This window comes from Pseudorca crassidens, chromosome 13 (assembly GCF_039906515.1).
Source record: "Pseudorca crassidens isolate mPseCra1 chromosome 13, mPseCra1.hap1, whole genome shotgun sequence".
In the NCBI taxonomy this organism is placed as follows: domain Eukaryota; kingdom Metazoa; phylum Chordata; class Mammalia; order Artiodactyla; family Delphinidae; genus Pseudorca; species Pseudorca crassidens.
In genome coordinates, this window is record NC_090308.1 from 36,278,681 (window position 1) to 36,285,310 (window position 6,630).

The window sequence follows — 6,630 nt, forward strand, 5'->3', positions numbered from 1 at the left end:
ACCATGAAAGCACTTTATTGATTCTGGTGTCACAAATAAATTTTTGTGGGGAGGCAAATTCACAGATATGGAATCTGCAAATAGAAAGCATCAACTGTGGATATATTTTCTAATCTGAAACCCATGGGTTGTATCTGTAAGTTGATGAAGCAGTCATATTTTCAGAGAAAAGACTAGAAACTCACAGTTCTCTTCTTGGCCTGGCCTGGCAATGTGACTAGAAAGCCTGGCAGGGACTAAGAAATATCACCTCCTGTCTCACCTCCTCAGGTCCTTAGCTGTCACAGATCTTCCCCTTTTCTTCCCATCTACACCATCCTCATCTGCAAAAGACAATGTAGTATTTACTTACATTTGGTCTTGAATGATTTGCTGTATTACTCAGTCTTTTTTCTCTCTTAGATGGTAAAGTCTGTCAGGGTCCAGTGTGGGTCTTATATTGAGCCTCTCATATTTCCTGCCAAAGAGCCTTATACAAATTCATAGCTAAAAAAAGATTTATTGAATAAACAATTAACTAACTAGTAGGTTCTATACTTACTCTCAGAATATAGTCTAATAAACATTAATAGAATCTTACATTTTTGCTTGAAAGAAGGAATACTCATGATTGCCTGGCACATGTATAAACACATTAGTGTTTTTTGTTATGTTGAAGATGTCCTTGATTTGTAATCAGTGCCATTAAAATTCCTCTATAGGGCTTCCCTGGTGGCACAGTGGTTAAGAATCCGCCTGCCAATGCAGGGGACATGGGTTCAAACCCTAGTCCAGGAAGATCCCACATGCCGCATAGCAACTAAGCCTGTGAGCCACAACTACTGAGCCTGCGCTCTAGACCCCATGAGCCACAGCTACTGAGCCCGCGTGCTGCAACTACTGAAGCCCACGTGCCCTAGAGCCCGTGCACCGCAATGAAGAGTAGCCCCTGCTCTCCACAGCTAGAGAAAACCCGAGCGCAGCAACAAAGACCCAATGCAGCCAAAAATAAATAAAGTTATATAAAAAAAATTCCTCTATAGATCACTAGGCATAGGTGATCTATAGAGGAATGGTTTTTGGTGATAGTGACCATGGATGCACAAAGTGATGAATCAGAATTGGTGATTAAATCACTTTTTAGAGTCTATTCCGTCGTTCTGGTCCTCTCTACGCTGGAAATTAAACACCAGGTTACAGCTGACTCTTAGCTGTTAAAAGGAGCTAAAAATAGTTAACGATGTTCTAGCTTGAGTCATCTAAACTTCTTCTAAACTCTGACTTATTTTTCTGATTTATGAAATTTTAAGGTCTGCCCTCTTAAACTCTTGTATCATTGTTCATAATAATGAAATATCGATATTGATTCAGAAACAGCTACTGAATATCTTCTATGTGTCAAGGACTGTGCTAGATGCTGAGGATACAGGCAGAGCCATGATCCTTTTTACCCGGGGAGTTTATGGTCTCGTGAGAAGGAGGGGTAAAGAGATGCTTTATAAAGCAGTGCAATATAACAAGTCTGTACCAGAGTTAAGTCGAGTATGCATGTGAGAAATGAGGGGGGTCTCCTAACTCAGACGGGGGAGGAGATAGCTTGCCTCACCTGAGTCTTGCAGGATGAAGGAATTAACCAGGTTTGCGGTGTTATTCCCCACCTAATGGTTTAGGCCAGGAAGACTGTGCTATGTCCTTCTTTTTCCTTGCCACTTAGGATGATGAATTTCCTTCACATCTTTAAAGCTTAGGAAAACAACCATCTTCAACCTCTTGTTCTTTGTTCCTGTAGATACTCCACATGGAAAACAACGGGAGGGTGTTTGGTTAAGTCAATGAAAACCTGGTTCGCTCCTCCAGAATTGATCTTTCTACAGAGGTGGGGATGCAGTGGAAATCTTAAGTGTCCAAAGGGAAGGTGTACTCAGCAGTCTTGCCTAAACGAGTCCTGCTTACTTATAACAAAGATTAAAAAAAAAAAGTAGTAATTTTCTAAGGTCTTGATACAGAGTTTCTTAACCTCAGCACTGTTGCTATTTTTCACTTGCTAATGTTTTCTTGTGCTATAGGATGGATAGGAGCATCCCTGGCCTTTGTTCACTACATGCCAGTAGCAGCTCCTCAGTTGTGACATCAAAAATGTCTCCAGACGTTGCCAAATGTCCCCTGGAGGGCCAAGTTGCCCCCTGGTGAGAACCATGACTTTAACTCTTTCCTGAAGGTCATTATGAATAGAATCATATGAATAGAAATGCTTACCGTGTGTAATATAGGGAGGCCCACAGTATACAGAGCCCTCTGCACCTAGCCAGGGAGGGATCCTTACCCAACATTTCCGCACACAGCTGCTCCGGAACTTTCCTGTAGTCTTTCTTCTTCCCTTATCATCATCGCTCCTCATCTGCAGACGGAAAGGACTAAGGACTAAGGACCGAAAAAGGACTAAGAGGGGCTTTACCTCGTTCCTAAAGAGAGAGGGGAAGAGAAGGAGAAGGCAGAATGATCCCTGTGGTTTTTCTCTGTAACTCTGTATGAGGAAAGTGCTAGAAGTTCGTTCTCTTTTTTTTTTTTTTTTTTGCAGTATGCGGGCCTCTTACTGTTGTGGCCTCTCCCATTGCGGAGAACAGGCTCCGGACGCGCAGGCTCAGCGGCCACGGCTCACGGGCCTAGCCGCTCCGCGGCATGTGGGATCTTCCCAGACCGGGGCACGAACCCGTGTCCCCTGCATCGGCAGGCGGACTCTCAACCACTGCGCCACCAGGGAAGCCCTCGTTCTCTTTTTTGAGGTTGAACGTGTTCATATAAGTTCTGCCCAACTACACACTTGACCTTACAGTGACAGTGTTCTTAGCCCAATCTCTTTTCCTGGGAGACGGGTAACAAGGAGGATGGGGAAGACATTACTTATATGGGCCCTCAGGTTGGTTCAAAGGTGCAATTTCTTTACAAAAGGCTCCAAGATGGCTTGTTGCTGATTAGATAGCTCTTGTGGTTAGTGGCTGTGTTTCCAGTGGCCGCCTTAGCCAGGGTTTGACCTCTAGATAAATGGATATGACCACACCATTCTCGTAAAGCAAAAGTGGAAAAGCAAGTATCGGCCTCGCTTTTTCAAACACAATGTACACTTCTGGCTTTGTTGTTTATAAGTGACATTGAAAAATTAGAGAAAGGTTAAGTAGAACGTCACAGAGATTATTGATAAGGTCTTACAGGAGCCAGGAGGCTCGTTCATTTTGTTAACAGAAATCTGGGTGATATCTTAATGACAGCCCACGTCTCTCATCCACGGCCACAGGATAGACCACAGACAATGCCGCAAATGGCAAAGGATTGTTTAGTGACCACAATAGCTATTTTCTAAAACTTCGAAGTGACTTTGACACTAATCTAAACTGGGTCTTAAACAAATGTGATAGACAATACAAATTGATCATTAAAATTGCAATAAGTCAATAAGAACATGTCAGCGTAAACTGTTACATCAGCTTATGTCAAATTCAAGGACCTGGGCTGGTAGGTAGGCTTGTCTCAGTTTAAGACTCAATCAGAAAATCAGCTCTGCTAGGGTTGTGAATGAGTGAATAGTATTAACTTTTTATTTTGCAAACTATAAAATGGAATAAAGCCATTTAAATTTGATTTGAAATGCTGTATATTGCCCAGTGTATATATAATATACACTGTATAGTGCCAACATATTTGTGGAAGAAGAAAAAATAAACCCCAAATTAGTAATTATTAAAAAGAATCATTTTGGAGTTGAAAAATTCTTAAAGCACTATAAACTTCAATTGATCAAATATTCTAATGATAATATTTAAACTTTTGAATAAAAATGAGCATATATGAATTGTTCAGAGGAAAACATTTTCATGAGCTCTCTCTCAGAAGTTTTTGTTTTTTGGTAGTAAGACTTCCTCATGAGTGAGGAGAAATCTGTTTCTCCAGGGAACTTTCCTATAATAAGCTGATGAAGCAAATTGTACAGGAAAAATTAGCAAGTCAAATATATCTCATATAGTATTAACTTATAATTAACTTTGGAATTAACTGCATTTTACATTCACTAATTTCAATCAAACACATAGTTTATGTAAAAAAAATCTGTAAATTTTCTTTTTTGTTCATATATACAGTTGTTCTCAGTTAATTTCAAAGCTTAAAAAAAAATCTATTATGAAAATCTGTGAAATGGTTTTACCAAGACTAAACAAAACATTTTTTGAAGTTTACTTTTAAAATGGAAAAAAATCCAAGAGTTTTTAATAGTTCTTTTAAGGTTCTGATTAGGAAGTCTGACAATTTTCAATTTATACATCACCTTATACAAGTGTATAAGGTGTATAATTTTCACCTTATACATCAAAAGTAATTCCACAGAAATTAAAATATCAAATATTTCTAAGCCATAGAAAAGCTAAAAGAAAATATAACTGAGTATTTATTAGGTTTTGCAGTTTGAGAAGTACTTTCAAAGTTTAGATATGATAGAAAGGGAAAAACGAACATATTTGGCTTCAAAAAGTAAAACTTCTATCCATCAAAAATAATCAAAATTAGTAATATGAAAAATAACTTACAACACCAACAATAGGAAAAGGGATGAAATCTCTAGACTCTAAAAGACCTTGTACAGCTGTAACCTTGATACCCAAACCCAACAAGGCAGTCCTAGGAGAGAAAATTATGAAAAATTATTACTATCAATGCAAAATTTCTAAATAAAATGAAGGCAAATAAAATACAACAGTATATTAAATGTGTGTGTGTGTGTGTGTGTGTGTGTGTGTGCTTATCACTTTACCAATCAAGGTTAAACCGAGCAATCCAGGATGGTTTGACTTTAGAAAATACAGTAATGAAACCAGTGGAGTACTGTAGCTGGCTTGTACTGACTTGTGAGATTGTCGAATCTTCAGGAAATAGGAAAGGATGTTATTCAGGAAAAAAGAAAATGAATCTAGATGTAAGGTCAGAAATGCAGAATGGAATGGAAAACAAATGGTGACAATAAGGGGTAAAGCATAAATACAATTAAAAAAAATGCTCAAGTTTAGAATAATATGGAATTTAAAGATATTGCACAATTGTGTATATATACGTGTTATATATATGTGTTATATATATATATATCTATATATATATATACACAGAGAAAAAAATATTCACAAAAATGTATTTGTGGAAAATGATTATCATAAATTTGCAAAAACCCAAAAGATCTGAGTGAATTATTAAATAAGTTGATTTCTTTACTTAGAAAACATTAAACGTCCCTTAAAGTTATGATTCCAAAGAGTGGATGGTAAAACAAAAAATATATGGTACTATGAAAAAGAATATGTTATAAGGCTCACTAAAAAAATCAAGGTATAAATTATATAGAAAAATACATTTCAACCATGTTTAAAGGCAGGGGACCTATGCTTTTAAAAGACTGAAGGAAATACGACATGTTAATAATAGTTGTTTGAGTTATGGGACTAAGAATGATTTGATTTCTGAGTTTTTCCAGTTGTGCTTTAATGAACACATATTACTTTTCCATTGAATAAAATAAACATTTAAATTTTAAAAATTATGTTAAGGAAAGGAACACATTTTTGTTGGACTAAATACATAATATAATTTATGTATCCATCTTCCCCTCAAATTTTTTGAGTCGTTTCCTTTTTTTGCTATCATAAACCAGGGCTATTATGCACATTGTTGTGAATATATTCAGGTGTAATTGCGCAACATTTTTGTTAAAGTGTATATCTAGGAGTGGAATTGCTGGCTTGAATGGTATCAAATATTCAATTTTATGATATAATTATAAATTATTTTTAAAATTGTTTCTATTTTGTCTCATACTCGCTTAGTATATAAAAATTCTTCTTGCTCTGTACCCTTGCCAACATGTAAAAATCCTTTGTAAATTTTTAGGTTATACAATGAAATGGGCTAATGTGATCAATATTAATCTTTATAATTATCTGCACAAACTTCATCAATATATGTTTTTCTTTATGAACTTTTTACTTAAATAGAATGTTTCTTAAGTGTTGCCAATCTAGTGTGTGTAAAATTGTATTTCATTGCAGTCTTCATATGCATTTCCTAGAATGACAAGATTAAGTATATTTTCATATGATTATTTACCATTCTGTTTCCTCTTTTGTAATATACATGTTCTTTTCTTTTGCCCACTTCTCTATTGGGTTGTTTTGCATTATATGGTTAACATTTGGGAGCTCTATACACATTCTACATACTAGTCTTTTGTCAGTTACACATATTGCAAACATTTTCTCCCACTTTGTAGCTTCTCTTCTCACTTGTTTTCTATATTTTTTAATTGATTGGCATTCTAATTTTAATATGGTGAACTGTTCTATTTCCACTTACTTTTTGTGCTTTTCTGTTTAGTAAGAGAGAGCATTTATTGCTCTGGAATCTTAAATATATTCTCCCTATATTTTCTTCTAAAGGTCTTAATATTTTGTCTTTCACATTTAAATAAAATATTCTTTCAATTTAAGTGAATTAAATTTTGCTTATAGTGTGAAGAAAGAATCCAAGTGCATTTTCCTCCATACCGTTCCAGGTCAATTATTAGTACATCTTTTTTTTTTTTTCCCAACAAATTTGCAATGCCAACTCTGTCATATA